This window comes from Falco biarmicus, chromosome 5 (assembly GCF_023638135.1).
Source record: "Falco biarmicus isolate bFalBia1 chromosome 5, bFalBia1.pri, whole genome shotgun sequence".
NCBI lineage: Eukaryota > Metazoa > Chordata > Aves > Falconiformes > Falconidae > Falco > Falco biarmicus.
In genome coordinates, this window is record NC_079292.1 from 70,108,106 (window position 1) to 70,129,250 (window position 21,145).

Sequence of the window (21,145 nt, forward strand, 5' to 3'; positions counted from 1 at the left end):
CCTTTCCTACTGGTGTCTCTGCAGAATCAAGCTTGCACAGCAGAGTGTTTCTGTTCCCTTTTACATGTGGTCCTCGTTAAAAAAAATACAATGATGTTTAGCTGTGGTGAAATTATTTATTTGATTTTTTTTTTTTTAACTGGTGCAAAAAGTAAATATGTTTACTGTGTCCCTTTCCATTCAGTGTATTTCCTTTTTTAAGCTTCATTTGTGTTCAACAAGACAGCCTCTTTCTCCAAGATTAACATTTCTTATGATTGTTCCTGACAGAGGATTTACTTTCAGAGGCCCTGCTAAGGATAACCAAAAAAGGGCATGTAGCAAGACAGTTTTGGCAGCTTGCACGAATTTTCGGAGCTTTTTAGGTCTTGGTTTTCTGATGAGTGGCTTCCTGAGCATGCCTAGGGAATGACAGGCATCTCTGCAGGCAGGCTGAACCCACCTTGGCTTATGCGTAGCCATTGGCTGCCTATTAGAATAAATTGAGGACAATGCATACCGCTGCCTGCCAATTGTAAACATAAGGGATATGTATTCACTTAGCATTGACTTTTGGGAGGGGCCAAGGAAAAGCTGTAGTTTTATTGAATAGGGCTGTGTGTGAGGCTGCTGGTGTGCCTTTCTTGCTGTGCTCCTGCCCAGGCAGCTAGTTATTCATTTCCTTCCTACTAGTTGAAAACTTTTCAGCCAGAGGTAAGGACTTAAGATACGTATTTGTTTGGGAGTAAGCTGGTCTGACTGCATTCGCGTTATGACTAGAGATTAAGTAGCATGCAAAATCTAACGAGCTGTGGAAATAGTGCGAAAGTGTCGGATGCTATTTTTATTCCCCTCCTCTCTCTGTGCCCCCCCTCCTTTCCAGATGTTTGTGGTGAACTAAGGGAAATATCTGTGCTGGGCGGGTGGAGGGGGTGCATGCTTGCCCACCCCAGTGGACCCTAATGAGGAGATGCGGCAGAAGGCTTTGGGTGCAGAGCAGGATCTGTGCTGGTCCCACTCCATTTGAGATCCTGTAGCAGGCTTGTTAGTGGAGCAATCTAGCTGTCCTTTTCTTTTTTCTCCTTCTTTTTTTTTTTTTTTTTTTTTTTTTTTTAAAGGAGTTGCAGTGAAAAAGTTTTTGGTATGGTAATGGCTGGTGAATTGCTTTTAGTTTTGCAACTTAATACCTGGCTTTCAGGGCAGCCTGACTATAAAGGCAGTCTCCCTGCGTAATTGATACAGATACAGTAAAGCTCTGGTTAATGTAACTGATCTGATACTTGCTGAAGCAGATGTCCGTCATGGCAGCCTTTCACAGAAGTATTGTTGACAATAGATGGCATCCGTTTTTGTCTTCAGCCTTCAACTTGCACAGCAGCATATTGCCAGAATGTTTCTTGTGAAGTTGTCTTTCCTGTTAAAACGGGGAGGAAAAAAAAAAGAAAAAAAAAAAAAAAGAAAAATGCACTTGGGTGGGACCGGAGCTGTTAAAAGTCTGGGTCTGTGTTTGTGTCATTCAGAGGGCTGCTGGGGAGAGCCAGCAAGCAGGCTCTGCTTCCCGGCTCCTTTGACATGCTCGGGCAGTTTGGAAGCATTGTGCAAGGCTGGCTGCTGATAGCATGATATTCTGCATAGCAGGGAATTTCTCAGAGAAGGAGCCGGGAAAATGAAGGGAGGGATCAAGTTAGCTGCAGATGGGTACTTGGGAGCCCCAGACACTGACCAAACTGCTAACCTCTGGCCAGACCTGCTGCAGCAGAACTGATTTTTCTCATATATCATGTATTGTTTGGAAGAGTGGGCAAGATAACTGTTTTAAAACGACTTTTTGTGGGGTGTTTGTTTTCAGAGGAGTATTTGTTTTCAGAGTATGCAGTTTTTATGAGATTTTGCCTAGCTGAAAAGGCTTCTCTTGCTAAAAGGCGTACAGGAGAATAATTTGTGAAAATAACACATTCTGTCCTTGGCAGCAGCTCAAAGAAAATAAGGAGGCGGAGTGTTTCTTTTGTGAGAACTGTGTATTTATTACAATTTGTCTATTTTAGATACCATACTGTGAATGATTGTGCTTGTATGGTTTGCCATCAAAGCACCCTGGGACCCTGCCTCCATTCTTTCTTTCTGTCGTTAAATGTAGCCGTAGGTTCTCTGTGAGCACGTGCATCTGCAGACGAGTTTCATACCTTTTTTCCCTGCCATTGAGAGAGAATGGGATCCTAAAACTACATGCACCAAAACCTATGAAATGGACTGTTTCAACATAAATTATGAATGAAGTGATGCTTCAAGGAAGTAAGCAGTCCACTTGTTTAATTAAATTGCTTTAAAGTGGGGCTGAACTTTTCTCAATATATTTGAAGAAGTATAGGTCTGCCTTTCTTTGGGAGGCTTTTTTAATAGGTAAGTATCTTAGTCAATAAACCCTACACACATCAGTGTAATATGTAAATTGTGATGGCAGGGGAGAAACATTAGATAAGATGCCTGTGAACAAGAGACTAAATTGAAATAATTTGTATTTCCTGAAAACTCCTCTTTGTTGCAGCACGCAATGACAAGAGGATCAATTCCACAGCCTTCATTCACAGGATTAGTCTTGGTGAAATCAATACCATCATTAATGGATGCAGGATCTGATGCAAGGGGAGTCCTGTGTACTCTGAATACGCTTTGACAGTGAGTGATGTAAGCATGTATTAGGAGAATAAGGGATTTTCCACAATTGCTACTTCATATGCTCACAGCATTATTCTGACATGCAGCAGCCTGAGAAAGGGGTAACTTCCCTTGTGCTTTTATTTCTTGTCCAGCACTGATACGCAATGCAATAGTGGCACTGGAGGCTAGGTGATTTGAAAGGAAAGGGTGGCTGGAAGTTCCTCTGGCTGGCATTAGAGGGAAAATCAAAGTGCATTAAGACAGGAAGATTTCTTATTCCTGAAAGCCTCATTTATGTGGTCACACGTGGCATGGAGGCATGCTGGTCAGCATTGATCCAGATCAGTGCAGGGTTAGGGTGTAGTGCTACTTATTCCAGGTGCAGAGACTAGAAAGATAGGGCAGGGCTTTTCTGTTGGCTGCCTGCTGGGAGGTGGCTTCTGTCATATAGAGAAAAAGATGTCAGGAAGGGTCTGTCCAGAGCCTGGATACAAATCCTCTGCGTTTCACCCTTCCCTGCATGCAGCTGGAGTGGCCCTGCCTATGGAGGTGATCTTTTCATTGCAGAACAGTGAGAGCCTGCAACTTTTCCTTCCTGTGGAACAAATAGGATTTGAATGCCCTGGGACACTTTAAAATACTCTGGTTTCTCAGTAGTTGCTTACATGAGACCTACTCTGTTGGCTGCCTGAGTGTCGTGGTTTGTAATTTGTATTAAGGATCAGTGGAGCTGTTAACCTGCCAAAGGCACATCTTGGTACATTTGATCGCCGTGTGTGAACAAAGAGGGACAGAAATCCATATATGCCTAAGGAAGAGAGGGCCAAGAGAGCAGTGTTAGCTGCCCATCTGCAGTGCTTGTCTGGACTCTCCTGGCTATCAGAGAAAGCGCCAAAAAAGGTAACAGGGCAGAATGGGAAGCGCAATCCAGTGAACCTTTCGTTGCCTTTGAGAGGAGCTTTATGGGGAGTTTGCAGGATTGGGCTCCAGGTGTACAAAGCCTGAGGCACAGAGGCCTTTGACTGCAAGGAGTGGGAGTCTATCTTCAAAGCAAGTTTTCATTCTTTAAAAATTGTCTCTTCTTAGTAACTACCCCCTGGCAGCCAGTTAATAAGAAAGCTGCTTCCTTGCTAGAGCTCTCACTTTCAGAAATGTGCATGTGCAGGGGCTGGTTTGCTGGTCTGCAGTTCCTGGGTGGTTTAAAGCCCCATGACCTGGTGAGAATGGATTTTGGGGGCAACTGTACTGGAAACAAGACACCTACCTATGTGTTGGCACTTACTCTTTGGTCACTGGTGCTCTCTGGGAAGCTGTGGCTGTTGTATGCCTCCAAACGTTTTGCGGAGGATTTGGCTAAGGTTGAAATTTGACTCGGAGGCATTTGAAGATCAGATTAGATCTGACCTTTCTGGATGAAACGCTGAGGTCATAGGACAGTTGAACTATGTAACAGTTTCTTTTTGCCCTTCCTGATGCTTTTGTGCAGTTCAGCTAGCCCAGCGGGGAAGGATGCTCAGTACATTGTAATTTGGGATCCCTCCCACCCCCGCGGGAGCTTGCTTCTACTTTTCTTGAAATGGATTTGATTAACCAAAAAGGTTAGGGCATGTAACACTCTTACTTAGCTGCTAGCCCTGGTATGTTAGCTGTATGGTTTACATCCAGTGTAAGAAAGTGCTTCTTTTCATGTGCTTTTTTTCTTTGGAACCGTGCTCCGCGGTGTGGGGCTGGCAGCCAAGTAGATACCAGCATTAGCAGGGTGGTCCCTAGTGCGTCCCTCTCCCCAAGCATCACTAGCTGCCTCTGCAAGGAATGCAGCCTTCTGGACTTTCTCACTTGCACTCACTCTTGGCTACTGCTTTGTCTTGCAGCAACTGCAGCAGGGCCAGTCGTGCTGGGCTCCCCAGCGGTGAGGCCGGTCAGCTCTGAGCTGGGGCACCCACCTCCTCTACTTGTGGTCAGGAACTGCCACCACTAACTGATGCGTCTTGCCTCTCCCTGCCCCTTGCGCCTGCCCTTCGAGAGGGGAACGCTCTGTCCATGAAGCATAGGACATCTCTTGACAAGAAGATTTCTGCCTATATCAGTGCTTATACGACTTAGGGTTGAAGTCAGGAAGAAGTGCTTGTGGGGACGGTCCTGCTGGCTTGCGGCAGGAGAAAATAACTGAGGAAGCAGGGGGAAGAGAGAAAGGGAAAAGGCGGCTATATCTTAAGCTACTGGAGTGATTTCTCCTTTGAATTTTTTCCTGTCATAAATACCTGGTGAGTCACTTCATGGCTGTGTGTCTGTTTCTATATTTTCAAGTAAAGGATAATCTGTGCCTTTTTGTATTTACTCCATGGAGCTCCTGGGGCTTAATTCATTAGTGTTTATAAAGAATTTGTAATACCAAAATGCCAAGTTTAAGCACTGGCTAAAACCTTGTTTTTGACTGATTTCCCAGCAAGAACATACACATCTCTTTGTTTGCTTGTTTGTTCACACTATTCTGATCTACTAAAAAGTAACTTCTAGACTCTTGGGTTTAGAACTGCTAAAGCCCCGTGAATGAGGTGGAAGGTGGGCCAGGCTCAGCAGTGACACTGCACTGACATGTCTGGAGGGAATTTCTTGGGTGCTTGCAGATTTAACTGCTCCTGCTGCATCTGAGGCAGAGCCCTGCTGTGAAGTTGTCAAGCACGTACCAAAAATGCTGGATGACAGCTTTTGCTTACAGACTCGCCATAGTGTCATAATCTGGAAGAGAAACTACTATGCAAGCTGCTGAACCTTATCTGCTTGTCCAGTTTCATGTTGATGAGAACATTTGAAATTGTAACTCCTGGGGCCAGGCCAGGCTGCAGTGGGGAAAATATTAGGGAAAGATTTCAGGCAATGGAAACAACATTACATGTTTCCACACCCTTTTGTGTACAGAATACAAATAAAAAGCATTTTCCCTTGAGACTTGCTGTGGAGGGTGTGAAGCAAAGTGGAACCCACCCGTTTGCACATTTTCTGGTTTATGTCCTTAAATGGCAAAAAAAATCTTTGGAATTTAGCTCATAGAAGGGTTATAAATAGATTTGTGGAGATAAAGTTTTGCTGTAAGTGCTTTGGTTTTGGACCTATTCAGAAGAGTAACTCTGTTGGCAACAAATATGAAAAGGGGGGTATTGCTAAGTGCAAGAAGACAGTTTCGTTGCACATCAATGTGCATGTACGTGCGTGTGGGTGCATGCACGCCTCTCTCCACCTTCACTGACCTTCCCACTGTTCCTTTAAGTGTGTGGAGATCTAAGGGGCATGGAAATGGCTGTGTGCACTTCTCAAAGTTAAATAACTTGGGGTGAGGGGGAACGAGCATTCATGATTCATCAGATAGGTTCCGGCTCCCGTAGCAATGTCAGCTTTGTAAACAAAGGTCCTGAGATTTGTTGGCAGCTTGTTTTATGTCATTCTCCGAAGCGGCTGGCTCTGGCTAGGCTGAAGCTGTGTGGGGCTGGACGAATCCTTGCAGAGTGAGTGCAGGAGCAGAGCAGTGGTTCCTGTGCTCCTTCAGAAGTAAAGGTTCTGTCCTGTAGACTCGTGCCGGTTGGATTCCAGTCATCTTCAAAGGGAGCTCTGCCCAAGTGAAGGAGCCTGTGATCAGGCCCTTGTTTGTTTCTTATTTGCAAGGCTTTGATGTTCCCCTTGCTTTGACTGCCACAGGGCTCGTTACTACCCTTTTCCCACTTCATTCTTTTCTTTGACAGTGAGCTCTCTAATGGTGAGTGGTCCTCCTCCCTTCCCCATTTTTTTTTGTTTGTTTGGGTTTTTTTGTTTTGAGCCACAGTGTTCACCCTGGTAAAATAGCTCTCATCCCAGAAGCAAAGGCAAAATTTTTTAATTCTTCGTTGTTCCAGAGGAGCTAGCAGTGCTTGTTTGATAGCCTAGGTCACTGCTTTCTAATACAAGCTGTTGTACGGAGGACAATTCCTGCTCAGTCTTCTGGGATCAGCTGCAGATGGAGCAAAGGCTAAGGACATTCTGTCTGCGTCTTCCTAATGACCTAGTGATAACCTACTTTCAGCAATTTCAAAAGCTGTTGAGCTGGGGAGAATTTGGCTTTGCTCTGGCCTAGTTAAAGTTCCTAGGTTTGGAAAATAAATTCCTAGATCTTGGCTAGAATGTTTGGGAATGGGAGCGGGTGGGGTTAGCTCTGAGCTCTGGGAGTTTGGTCAGCTCTTACCTGCGTAGCTTACCCTGCTGGTGCTGCAGGATGCCTCTTGTCAGCATCCTTCATGGGAGGCTTTGAGTGCTGCACCCCAGGGTCCTCAGAAAGGAGAGTTTGCTGCTTTGTGTGGCTTTGGGAACAGCCTACCCCCATACACAGAGCCACACCCCGGTTATGAAAATGAGGAGTTTCATTCAGATGTCTGATAAGCCACAGCTGTTGCTTTGCCACTTCAAACAAAACTTGGATTATAAAGACTGAAGTGCAGCATTTTAATTGCTATAAATATGAATAAGAGTGTTTAGGCAATCCAGATGATACTGAGCCAAGCATTTCTGTGGCTAATGTATATTACACCAACAAAAGCAAGCCAGCTGAGAATTTCCCTACCACTGTCCCAGTATTTAAAACATCAGTTGTCTGTTTGCTGCTGCATTGGTGAAAATGAGGGAGAAGTGTTAACCTGGGCATCAGCTGGCCTGAATCTGATCTTGCTTTTAGCAGCTGTGCAGTGATGTAAACTGTATTGTTAAGTTAAAAAAAAAAAAATTGAGTCTAATCTCAGTTATCTTGGTGCAAATCTGTTTGATTTCCTCGAGTTATTCAGAATTCACAGTGGGCTGCTTGCTATCAGAAGCTGGCCCTTTTTATTTGGCTTTCTACACATCCCCTAAAGGACAACAGCAGCAGGAAATTGGGTCAAAATCCCAGTAATGAGCATTCACTGGGAAATGATATTTCATACAAGAGAGGGCACTGCAAACCCAGAAAGCCAGTAAAATTCCACTGCTCGTTCGCTCCCTGGTGATTAAAAGGCCCGGCCATATATGGGAAAGGTCTGAGCTTCATTCACTCCGACCACAATAGTAAATGGCTTGTTCGCTGGACACAGTATGCACTCAAGGAGCAATGACTTACGACAATAAAAAGGAAAAGCAGCAACTGTTTCTTGCAGTTTGTTTGCAGTTTTCTCTAAATGCTCTGTAACTATTTTTCCCTTGTTCCTTTATTTATATCCCTGTAGACTGCAGTCAGTTTGGTTTGCCACTTAACCCTCCCCCATAAAACCAGACACACCAGCTTATTTCCTCTCCTTCCCCCTATACAACCCAAACAAGAAAAAGACATTTCCTCTACTAGTATATATAAATGTAGCTCCTCTGTCTTTCAGTGCATCTATTGTGGATTTATGTGACTAAATGCTGGGATTAGCAGATAATCTTATTCTCACCCGGTATAAAGCATGAACTCTAACAAAAGCAATGATTAAATGCCAGTATTTCAGAGAGTGATGGGACCACAGGAGTGAAGCAAATAGGAAATGTGTGTGTATATGAATAGGCATGAGTTTTGGGAGATGAAGGGAACAATGTGGTTTGGATGGGAGTTGCAGAAGGGGTCTCCAGTGCTCCACACACCCTTCAGGGATTTTCCTTCCACCACATCAATTTCTGCAGTGAAACCCTACACAGATGACATTAAGACACAAAGTCATTGGAGCACAGTTGTGTTTACATTCTTGCTTTTCAGTTTATTTTCTTTAGGGATTAGTACTCTCTCTACCATCAAAATTAGGGGGACAAAGCAGTTGATCTAGTTGCATTTTATTTCATAAGGAGAAGGACGGTTAAGTGACTGCAGCAATGGAGCTACGTAAGGTTCTCTGCTTGCTGGAGATTTTCTGGAGTTTTAACTGTTTGTTTGGTTACATCGAGTACCTTAGAAATAGAATGTTTGTGTCATATTGGTAGATTTAGAGATTGTGTCTGGGATTCTACCCCTATGTAATTTTGATGAAAGCGTACATCTCTGTGGCCAGGAGGGCTGACTGATCCGTCTGATCTCCCAGACTAGATGCCTCATTGCACACCATCCAGTTACTTATATTTTGAGGCCACTTAAGCTGATGCAATTAAAATGGATGTTGTAGTCAGCTGCAGGACTGACTGGTTGGCTGGATTTGAAGCCAGTCTTCTGCTCCTCCAAAATGTTATGCCTCCCAGGAAGGACCACAGCTCTGACAGAGTTGTGGTTCAGCTTCTATTTTCAGTCACATCTGGGTGTCTCTGCAATTTTCAACAAGTATAACTGGTAATACGAATTTTTGTCCATGTCAGGAAAGCAGAATTTCTTGCAGGTGACCTGTCATGAGGTGATAGTAGATTTACCTGGCAGTTTAGGCTAGCTATTGACTGGCAGCCTTCAAGTGGGTTGGCTTCTCAGTACCAGAAAATTGCTCTTTGACACATGGCACTGCTTCTCTTTTCTAGTGTTGAGGAAAACTGACCTTTCTGTTTGGTACTCCTTCATGTCTGATACCTTTCTTCAATGAGAAGAGGTGTGGCTTTGGGTTTTTAATTATTTTGCTAAAGGTGAAACTGGGTACCTTAACTGCACCTGAAAGGTCAAGATCTTTTAAGTCAAAGAGTGGGATAATGTAAATTAGGCCTGCTTTAAGATGTTGCTGCTTTTAATCTCTGGATAGCAGTACTTCTGTGGAGATGCCATTTGACCATTATCATGAAGTCACACTAAGACCTGCCCACTGAGGAACCCTAATGTGGCCAAAAGCAGCACTGTCAGGTTGTGACAGCTGGGTAATGCAATAGTAACACATACAAATGCTTCTGCTTTCCAGCTCTTAGAAGGATCAGGGATAGCCAATTTGGAGACCAAAATAACTGGATATCTAATCTCCTTCATATTTCTTCATTCAGGATTTTGATTGTGAGAAATGTTGCATTATAATATTGGCTTCTTAAATGGCATCTGGAGCCTCTGGAAAAAGCCCTTCAATAAGCAGCATGTTGAATGTAATAAATATTATTGCATGGTTAAAAAACCTTTTTTATTTCTTCTATTTTTACCATCTTTAGTCTTCTTGAGCCTAAATGCAAGATGTGAGACTGCTTTGTTTTTCCTCTTAAATGAGGAAAGCGTGAACGATGCATGCACTGAGTAATTCCCTGCCCCACTCCCATCTTTCCTTTTTCCAAGTGTTTTGTGGCCAAGCTTGGTGCTTGTGCAATCTTGTTCTGGCTACTGGTAGAGAAGCTTTGCAGAAGTTCATGTTCAGCTCTGCCACTCCACGCTGGCTGCAACTGGGAGTTGCCCTTCCCTTTGTTTGTTGGGGTCCTTCAGCAGAGGCCGCCCAAGTAATTTTTCAAGATAAGTTTTTTGATTTGCCTTAATGTTCTTTCGAACACCACCCTTCCCTGTGAACTGCCTTCAAGCTTCAGTCCACTGTCTAATAAAGAACTTCCATGGTCGGTAAAGATGTTTATTGCTTTACTTATCAAACCAAAAAGTTAGTTTATCATTCTTGGGCCGTCTGCTCTAAAAACCCAATTGATTTTGAAAGTAGGCAATATTATTTTTTTCCTGTTCACTACCTTCTGTAATAGAGGTGAGCTCCTTTCTTGGAGTCAATATATCGCAAGCTTAACAAGAGGGCAGGGAGTAATGGTGTGTTCACTTTCTGAATTAGGGTATCTGATAAAAATCAGTTCATCTTAGTAAAAAATGAAAGGAATTTACTCTGTATAGGAAATATGTTTTGTTATAAATGAACAGGTTGAAGCAGTGACAGGCTATGAATCTGACTTATATGACAAAATACAGTTATACAGTTCTGAAAGCCTGGAGACTGGTGTGATGAACTGGAAAAAACATTATAATCTGAGTACATTATTTCTGTCTCTCCTGTGACCCTTCAAGGCAATGGAAAGTCACTGATGGAAAGGCTGTGTTGGCATTAGTAGGCATAGAACTGTTCTCATCAATCTTGGTTCAGCGCTTACAGGTCACTGAGGCTGAATTTAAATATTTAGATTGAAGGTTTTTCCCTGATTTAGAATTAAATACCAGGAGCTATAGGCATAAAGGAAAAAAAACCCCTACAAAACCCCACAACAGCAAATACAAAACTAAAAACGAAAACCTGGGAAAGACATATTAGGTCATCTTGTCCCTTTCCTCTAGGCAGTGCAGGATGATTCCCTAAAGTATTTTCACACGTGTTTTGTCCATAAACACCTCTGTTTATTAACAAAATACAATAAGCTGTAATTTTTCAGTGAGGATTGGGATAGTTTGCTGCACTTTCTAGTTTTTAGCAAGGGGAAATAGCTATCATTCTAAAATGTGTTTCTTGGCCCACGGATATTGCTCATGTGAATTCAAGCAAAAAAACTCTAATGAATGGAAACTTGTAGAAGTTAACAGCAGCTGGTTTTATTATGGACCATGGCTCTGACATGATCTCACGCAAGTTTAATACGAGTGTTACCTCACTGACTTCAATGGAACTGCTTTTCGTTTGCAAGGGAGTAAATGAGGCCAAAATTAGACAGAGACCTAAGGAGACTCTTTGGGAGAGGATTTTAGTTTGGGGAATGTGCTTTACATACATATAAAATATATGAGCATATCTGCACATTGCAGTAAATGTGTCGGGCCACCTGGGAGAAAGGGGCCAAATTCTGGTTTGAATAGCACCTGTGTAAATCCAAAATGAACTGTAGGAGTAATGTGCCAGGGAGGGCCAAAGAAGTATCTAATTTTTCTGAGTGCTGGGCTGAGTTTCTTTCTCATTGGATTTCTGATTTTTCCTTGGTAAAGTGGTTAGGAAATATGGCAGAATAAGACTGTTCTACAGGGAGCTTCAGGTTTTTTTGCTGATTAACCATATCAAGTTAAAAGAGAAGTTGTGTTGACTATTGTGAAGCCATCTCAGACAAAAGCAACCACATGTGCGGTGACTCTGCCTCAAAACTATCAGAGGAAGCAGTGAAGTAAGAGCCGTATATTTCTTGACTCAAACCTCTCTTTAGAATTGTGCAATATTAGATCTTCCTTCAAGCCCAGCCTTCAGCCTAACTAAATCTCACAAAATTGTGGGAAAGTGGCTGTACTCTATTGAAAGTGTAGCTTTGGTCTCAAAAAGGGAAAGGAGCTTTAAAACTTCTTGAAGTCCAGCAGTGTTATTTAAAGTAGGGTACTTGCATGCTACAGCAATAGTTTGCAGCCGTGAGATGGGCTTTGCAGTTGTTCTGGGTATGAGCAAATACAGTTGAAGACATGACAAGTATCGATTAAGAGTGAAGAAAGGTCAGGGAGAGAGGTTTTGTCATCTTGGTTTCTTGCTGCTTGTGTTTTGGTGGTCCTGCTTGCTGCTCTCCCGTACAGCAGCACCTGAGGTACAGGCACATCTGGAACCAGAGCCTGCAACCTCTTCAGTGTAAGCTTTGAAATACGTTTTGGGCCTACAGTTTAACACAGCTCCCTTGATTTTAGCAGGATTTCCCACTGGTGTAAACACCGGTTTCAGATGCTTTTTGCTTTGCTCAGTCTTTGAAATGGTGATGTTTATGGGTGTGTGGTGTAAAGGTTCATTGTAATGTGGTTTGCAGTGTGATGCTGTGCACTCCCAGTGATGGAAGGAAAACATTTTAAGACTACGGGGTTATGTAGTGTTAACTTTCATTTTTACTTTACTTGAGGTCTTGAAGGAAAGCAGAATGATGGTAATTAAGGTTGATCTGTAGGCCAAAATTGAGGGGAGGGGGAAGGCAGTAAAGTATGGGGAATGTTTTAAATGGCCCTATCCACTTGTTCTAAAGGGAGCTCTTATGGAGTGGGCTTACAAGTTTCTTCTCACTGTTCACCATCTGAGCCAAAGCCAATTATATTGTCCCCAGAAAAAGTGCAGCAGAAGCTAGTGCCCCTGTGGTTCATACAATTGCTGATTATTCCTAGTGGTGGTGCAAAAACCTGTTCTTACAGACATGGTCTGAAATCACCAACTTGTTTCACGTGGGATGCTGTCCTGCCATCAGACAGAAATAACTACTTCTAGCTGCAGTGCTTTGCCAGATTCACAGTGGTGAGCATGATGTAGAGGCCCTGTTGACCAGAGGATTTGTGATGAAAGTTTTAGTCCTCTCTGGATCTTCCTCCTTAGTGAATCAAGTGCTGCTGAGAGAGATGACTTCCAGTGGGAGAGCTCTTGTTTGAATACAGCACAGAAAAGTTTTCTCCTGCTTGTCTCCAGTGTGCTTCTGTCCTATAAAACCCCTGCATCCTATTTGCAGCTTTCCTATGAACACAGACTGAGCTCAGAGTTGGGTTTTTTCAGCCTGGAGAAGAGGAGGCTCTGGGGAGACCTTAGAGCAGCCTTCCAGTATATAAAGAGGGGTTATAAGAAAGGGGACAGATTTTTAGTAGGGTCTGTAGCGATAGGACAAGGGCTACTGGTTTTAAACTAAGAGGGTAGATTTAGATTAGATATTAGGAAGAAATTCTTTACTGTGAGGGTGGTGAGGCACAGGAACAGGTTGCCCAGAGAAGCTGTGGGTGCCCCATCCCTGGAAGTGTTGAAGGCCAGGCTGGATGGGGCTCTGAGCAACCTGGTCTGGTGGAATGTGTTCCTGCTCATGGCAGGAATGACAGAACTAAATGATCTTTAAGGTCCCTTCCAAGCCAAACCATTCTATGTTTTTAATACTGTCTTTAGCTGAACATAGCTTGCCAAATTCAACCTGGCCTGTATATGCTAAATAACATTGTACGTATTGTAAGTGCCTTCAAAAAGGGGAAAAATGGCCAAGGTTGTATGAAAAGTCAGTGAAAAAGAGGTAGGGACAGAGACCAGGACTCCTGTCTCCTACAGCAATATGCACACCTCTAAACTATACTGTTATCCCAGGGCATAATATTCATAGGTCTACTATTTGCTTTTTTTTCACATAGCTCTTGGTACTACTGTATTGACCACAAAGGATGAGACAAGTAGGCAGGGGAATTTTTGCCTGTGAAGAATGATTAAAATTTTAGAGCAATTTAAACAAATTTAAACACATTTAGGGTGTTTAAAGAAAGAGGAAGAAGAAAAAAAAAAAGCCCAAAATACTAGTACGGGGTTATCTGCTGAGCATTCTTCTGTGTGAAGAGGACCTAAATAGATGTTGCCTAGTGACTTGGATGTCATGACATCATAGAAATATAAAATCATTTAGGTTGGAAAAGACCTTTAAGATCATCAAGTCCAACTGTTAACCCAGGACTGCTTTTTAATATATGCTGAATTTCTCCTTTGCTATTTAGTTAAGTATAAAATTATTATGGAGTGTTATGGTATTCTGTCCAAAGTAGCCAGGTCCTCCTTGATCAATTTTATTTTTGATCAATAAAAGTACAGGGTAAGAGATGCTGAACCAGATTTCTGCTGCTGGACACTTGCTGCTGCCAACAGTGCTAAGATGGTCTGTAACAATGGAGTCGTATTAGTACATGCTTATTGTATTGGACTACTTTAAAATATTTTCTTTTTTTCATAATTTCCTGGAGATATTCTCAGTAAATGGGCAATAAAATCTGTAGGCAGTGCATCTGTCATGCTGGTTTTGGAAAGCATAGGTGGCACAAAATTCTCTGGCGCTAGAACTGGACTTCAGTGTAGCAATGAAAACTGTGGATTGCAGAAGCTCAGATAGATGGTGTTTCATCCATTTTTGCCATGCCTAGAAGTGTTGTTTTAGTAGAAATTAGTCTGGCAGAAATTAACAATTGTGATTTTATGCTGAAATGTATCTAAGATGGAGGACAGGAGGCTACATGAAATAGCTGCGTTCCTCATGCAATGTTTGTGCTGCCTGCTTCACAAGCAGCATAAAAGTATCTCTCTGAAATACCAGAAAGAAAAGTGTTATGTACCACATGTGACTTTCAATTTATACAGGTGCAACTGGCTTCAACTGAAGGGCCATTTTGATGAGAGATGGAATGTCTCATTTATCATCAACATAAATTACATTTTGAGATTTACATGAGTGGCAGAAAACAAACACACTCTGCTTGTGTTGGTGTTCTAGTTGTGTGCATAAAAGAAGACCTGTCCTCCTTACCCTTATGCATTTTCTGTAAGGTCATAATGCCCCTATTCAGTATTCATAAAGACGGTAGCGGCTACCCAACTTGGCTGCTCGATGAAGAGAGGCAGTTGCAGAATTCCACCCAGCTGAAATCACTGGTTTTTGCAAATGGAAATTGTTTATACATTTTTTTACTTCATTAAAAAGAAATGCAATTAGTGGTTTACAATGTTTATATGGATAGCATCAGCTGAATCTTGTTCCAGTCCATTGCATGCTGTTCTAACGTGACCTACAATATGCATTATGCAAAAAATCAGACTGGGATGCCCAATGTTAAGTGTAAGTTCCCAATGCAAATATGGAGCTTTGAATTAAGCTTCTTAAGTGATATCAGGGTTTTTCTTTAGTTTGTTTCTTTCTTTTTTTGCAAGGAATGGGTAGGGATGGAGGAGACTGAATGGAAGTAAAATGGTATGCTGTAACTCTAAAGGATCAGGTCTTGAATTAGAGTTGTATTAAATCTATTGACTTCAGTCAAATCACTGCCCAACATTCACCTTTTCAATTCAGTGATCCCTAGAAACTGTGGGGAGCCAGCTGTACTGTCAGCAAATTTCTTCCTAACAAGGCAAGGGTGTCAGGTCAAAACTTTTGGGTGTGCCAGCAGTACCAAGAGGGCATCAAGCCTCAAACATGCTGGTTTGTATGAAACTGAGTCACAACACTATCCCAGATTGCTTTATTTTGTATGTGTTTTGCTTCGCTTGAGCTTTATTGATCAGATGTTAATTCTGGTTTATCAGCAATTTTCTATTTATACAGCAATAAAAAGCTTCTGTGCAATTGAAGTCGCTTTTGGGCAATTGTACTGTGGTGTTTTATTGCTTATTGCATTTGAAACCTGAGCAGTCTCAGGCCAGGTTTGCATCTGAAGTTTATCTCATTTCTAACCACTTGTCATACTACAGAATACATCTTGAAGTGATGCAAAAAGAGCAATTGGTTCCCCTCTCCCTTGAGATTAAAACAAGCTATTGTGTTCACTAGAGTACTAAAGAAAGAGTTTACTAGAGAAAAATGCCTCTGAAAATCCCCAGCATATTATTCAGAGATGATCCATCCAGACTGTGAAATACCTTATCAGAGTTGTTACATATCTGAAGTGGTAGGTACTTTCCTGTTTATGCTCTGAGGCATGGTATTTCCAACAGCGTTGGTAAGCAATCATTCCAGTTTTGGGGTGTCCCATGACATGTGCACAACAGAATCTGAATTGTCCCAACACAATGCTTTAGGAACTTTTAATTGTTATAGTTTGGATTGGGGCCTACTCTCTTAAAAGAGTGGTTCCTTGGTGGTTGCAGGGGTTTTTGTCAATGGCTGTTCAATTCTGTTTCAGCGTTTTTTCTACTACTATCTGATGTTGACCACTCAAAGAAATGCATGCTGCCTTTGACTTCTACCCATCTGAATGTGGTCAGTGGCTTTACAGTTCCTAGTTTGCAGCTGTGCTCACCACTGGTGACTGAGAGGAACAGAACCTGCAATTTTGATTTGAATGCTGCTTTGCCATCAAGAGTTCAGTCACTGCTTTATTGCCAGAAGTACCAGATTTTGTTAGGAACCTCAGGTGTTGACTCAGAATAATGTCATTGCTTGTGCATAAAATTATGTGGATTGAAAAAACCTTAATTTAAAGGAGACCAAAGATTTAGACGGTTAGGTAATTGCTGTGTAATTATCATAGCCTTGTTAATGTGATGAGAAAAGAGAAAGGAATATAAAGTACTTTGAGCTAGCAGATAAGAAATATAGATCCTGTACTAGATGCTATTTCATTTTTTAAAATGTGCGTATGGTTAGCAGCTTTAAGCATGGGATGCTGTCTTTGATTATAACAGTGCTGAACTTTATCTGCAAAATTGAAACCTCTGATTTTCTAGTGCATCAGTCAGTGAAACCTAAGCACATGTAATCTGTAAAAATAAATGTAATTACTTTAGCAAATGTGTTACAGCTGGCCAGGTTTAACATTAAGATACCTGTTTCTTATGGCTGACTAGTGTCAGAAGACAGAGGTGATGGCTTCAGCTGTGCTATGCAGACAGAATGGAGGATAAAAATTATTGCCTTGCATTCTTCTGTGTGTACATTAAAGTGAATTAAACTGAGTTGCAGTTCTGACCTTTGACATTTCTTCCCACAATTTTCTTCTGTTTAAAGCATCTTGGTGTGAGAGTAGCTTTTTTTTTTTTTTTTAAATTTCAAAAGCTCTGGTAAAATTGTAGCTAAGTGGACTGCTTCAAAATTGAACACTTGATAAAAATCTTGAAAAACGCCTCAGGCATCTGAAAGCTGTCACCAATCTCTTTCAAGGTGGTGGTGTGCTAGGGCAGGAGATGGGACTCTGTTGCACTCCATTTCTAGTGCTGCTTTGGTTTTGCTTAGGCAGGCTTACAGGCCTTGTTTACTTAGCTATAAAATGCTGTTTCAGGTTTCTGTAGTAGCACGGGGTAAAGGGCTGGCTGCAGCAAAGCACTTCAGTGTTGGTCAGTGATTGTTATGGTGATAACAATAAGCCCATGAAAGACTCAGGAAGCTCGTTTTCTGGTCAGGCGGCTGGCACAAAGCACAGCCTGCATGGGTGTAGCTCTTTTAGTTATTCTCCAGATTCTCCCCAACAAACTTTGGTGTTTCCTATTGTGGGTAGTACCTTATTCTCTGCTACAAAGGTATACTTATTTCCTGATCTTTTGGAAAATTCAGCAGCTAGAAATCCTGTTTTTCACAGGAATGTTTCGACTTGAGTCTTAATTAGTGTCTACAAACTGTTTAGAGGTCCTTTAATGAAAAATGCCCTGGAAGTGATAAGTAGGTTGTGATACTGTTAACTAAAGTGATGCCCACAAGACTCAGGGGCTAGATAAGGCTATCATCAACTGCTAAGCTTTTTCTGTTCCTGCTCTTTGATCTTGCAGGTTTCTAATTGCTTGTTTTCAGCAGTTTTAAATTCCCCTTTGCAAGGAATGCCTGTTGGTGAAGTAAGGTGGACCAACTGATTTTGGGCCACCAATCCAAACAATTGGAGCAAATTATTAGGTTTACAATTTCAGTCTCAACTTAGACCACTGCGGTTGTGGTTTTTTTTTTTTTTTAGAATTGCACTCTGGGAGGTTTAATATGTAGAAATTACTACCTTGAGTAGCCAGTGTAGGTTACAGGACAAGACTACTAATAAAATAAGTAAGTTACTCCATCGATCAACTAAAATATCACCACCACCCTAGAAAAACAGTATCAGATTTAAACCAGTCAAGGATCTTGGTACTACAGCCAGGTCCAGCTGTGGTGTGACAGCTATAGGAAAAGAGGGCTCAGAGGAACTTCCTATGCATTTCAGACCACTGCAAGAAGCAGCTTAATGTTTGTACTCCTGTGGAGGGGGAAGCATCACTCCTGGTGTGTGGTCCATTCTGAGGCCTGGGTGCAAGGAGTTGCAGCCAGTTCACTTCCTACCCCTACAGTAATTCTGTCCCCTGAGGAGGTTTTTGTGGCAGTAACGTAAGCAATAACAGTCCTTAGGGGGCCCTCTGTCTCCCATTCAGGGGTGCGTAAGTTGCTACCTCTCTGTCTTTGCTCCAGTCTTGGCTCTAGGACCAATATGAACTTGGCCTCTAGTCTGTTAAAGTTGAGGCGTGTTTGGCTCATCCCTCTTTGGGCTACTCTGTGTGGGGAGTTAGCAGAGAGAGAGTACACATGGGACCTTGCTGGGAGGCCACCTCATTCTTGTACTCACATATTCTGGTCTTTCCAAGAGTCGTTTTCCTCCGGTGAGATGTTACTGGGAGTGTTTTGTGGCATTAGTAGCAGCTCTGTATCTTGATCTTGACCCCTCTGCCTCTCATGCAGCATCTGGAAAAAAGAGCTGCAGTGGAGGCTTAAACTTCATGGGTGTGTGGGGTTTTTTTGGTATTGTTTTGGGATTTTTTTTGCTTTGCATTGCCTTTTTTTTTTTTTTTTGAAGAAAAATTGTAGTTTTTGAATGACCTGCAGACATTATGTGGCATAATTCCTGCTTCAAATGTTTCCCATGGTACTCTGCATTGTATATGGCCCCTAACGCCAAGCAACTTGTAGCTGAGATCTGTTTTGTTTGCTTGCAAAAGAAAATTAATGTATCATGATGGGCAATGCATGGCACATAAGTCAAACTACACAAACAACTGAGGATTTTCATGTTCTTATAACTGTCCATGGATAATATTTAGAAAACAAAGTCTTTTGAAAACCTTAAGGAATTTTGGCTGCCTTTCAGAAATGGTAGAGTTAAGTCAATAAAATGCTTAGTAGAGATTGTATGTCCCCAAACATATTTTATCTTGACAGGTTATATACTATTGAGAGCTGCAGCCATGACTTGAAGCCAAGTTAGCAAAAGAACACTTCTGTTACAGAGCTGCATTTGATGGGAATCTGAGGAGGGGAAGGGAGAGAATAGTGTGTGCTCTGAGGACGCCAAATGCAGAAAGCTTCTCTAAGCTGAACTCCCAGGTTGTATAAATCATTGTAACTCCACTGGCATCAGTAGGTCTTTTCTGATTTACATCTCTTGGGCATCTGGTTTGCTTTTGATTTTACACAAATCTAACTGCTCTGGATGCATGAAAGCATGGGTTTCAGTAGAAGTTATATTGATGGGTAGTAGCTTGGCGTTGAAGTATTGAAGCTTCTAATCGGTATCTTTTGCCTTAAAAAAGAAGAAAAAAAGAATTAATAAAATGGGCAAATGGGGTAATGTCTAGCTTCCAAGACCTCTGCCTGAATCAAATTAATATACTCTCTTTCTCTGCACTGATGTGGCTTTATGAAGTTTGCTCATCAAAAAGCTTGCTTTTATGCAAGAGTATGACTGGAAAAAATAGGCTTTCTGGGTAGGAAACAGGGAGTTACTAGTTCTGTGACTTTAGAACAGATAGTTTATTGCCCTTTGGGTCCTCCTGTCTGAGAGCAACATGGAAGAATTCATTCTAATAGCAGGAATCCCCATAATAGCAGATCCCCATTGAATTAAGCTCAATACGTCTAGTCACACTATTGCATGGTTATAACTCTTTGGGTGTATAGAGTCAGAAGAGTGATGTCTGTAGCAACAAATTGCCTAATCTCTGTTTCGGTATATCTAACCTGCAAATTAGTAACGTGAAGGCTTGCTCTTTTTTCCCCAATGAGAGATTTTAATGTAAGGGTTGTAGTCTGACACTGGGTGTTGTATCTATTGATGGGAAAGTGTTTACTCATCTCTCTCTCATTTAATTATTTATGTATTTATTTTTTAGGAAGATGGAATTAACTTTGCAGGTACTATAGGAAAATTATATGCAGGCACCTTAGAATGCATATAGGTTACAACAGCTTACTGTTGAGGGTAGGGAAGTGTAACTCTGAAGTGAATTTGGATGGTACCTTTGACCCACTTAATTAGCAGAAAATGGAATGGTTTTGGGTTAAAATAGTGAAAGAATTACAGAAGATTTAAATTTATTTCTCGGTCATCCTATCTAAGTGCTGGCAGGGCTTTAAAGAAGGGAGTTTAAAAAGTGTAATTTTAAGAGACTGTGCTCCTGAAACCCTTTGGTGCTTTGGGGAATCTTTAGCATTTTTAGGTCTTGTAAGAAGACACAGTGGACCACTGATGGCTGGTGACTTCTCCTTTTGCCTGTCCCCTCAGAAGCCTGACTTCTAAAAGACCCTGAGCACTTACTGTAAGGAGGGGTTACAATGTGAATGTTTATTAAGTTGAGTGTCTTAAAAACAAGTATGACCGTAAGTCACACAGCACTATGTGCTGCCTTATAGAGTTATGTGGAGAAGTTTGTATTTAAAAATTAACCAAATGATAATTACATGTGTAGGCTGAATTGGTTTTCCTTCATGGAGATACCTAGAGATAATGTGGTTTTGTGTCGCTACTATTAAAATAGGTATTTTTTACTTTTATACTTCATTTGAGTTAAAAAAAAGTTGGAGAACTGTTTATTTTTTCCTCCTTAGATGTTCTGTCCTTGAGGCAATGAACAGTGGTTTGAAGCTGATAGGGGATGCAGCTGAAAATGCAGCTGTTAGCTGCAGTAAGGAAGCAGCTGTTCAGAACTAAACACCTTCGAGGTCTAACACTTCAGCTGGGGTAGGATGGCAACAGATTTTGGTGGCTTTGCAGTGTAAGTCCAGTGCTCGGTAGAAATCCCTTCATTTTCAGTTCTCTCACTTCCATTTAAGGTTATATTATGATTTATATAGTTAGAGGAACTTGGTCTCTTGGAAATCTGCTGCTGAGAAAGGCCATAAGTGACAAGCACCTTCTCTCTCTGCTGCAAGTTTCCCAACAAGTGACCTGAAGAACTACCAGTGTCGTCTTTTTTTTTTTTATTTATTTTCT

The 21,145-nt window shown here is 41.8% G+C and overlaps 1 protein-coding gene across 8 annotated transcripts in view; it reads left to right on the forward strand.

Moving 5' to 3' along the window:
- The first annotated feature begins 450 nt into the window (after positions 1-450).
- Positions 451-21,145, forward strand: part of CALD1 (caldesmon 1) — a 201,756-nt gene continuing 181,061 nt past the window's right edge. For 5 of the 8 annotated variants that reach the window (XM_056339551.1, XM_056339557.1, XM_056339554.1 and 2 more), the window contains exon 1: positions 453-693. The gene's annotated coding sequence lies outside the window, so the exon portion shown is untranslated. Of the gene's footprint in view, positions 694-21,145 lie in introns of all 8 variants that reach the window. The other 3 variants (XM_056339559.1, XM_056339560.1, XR_008821983.1) reach the window with 2 other exon arrangements.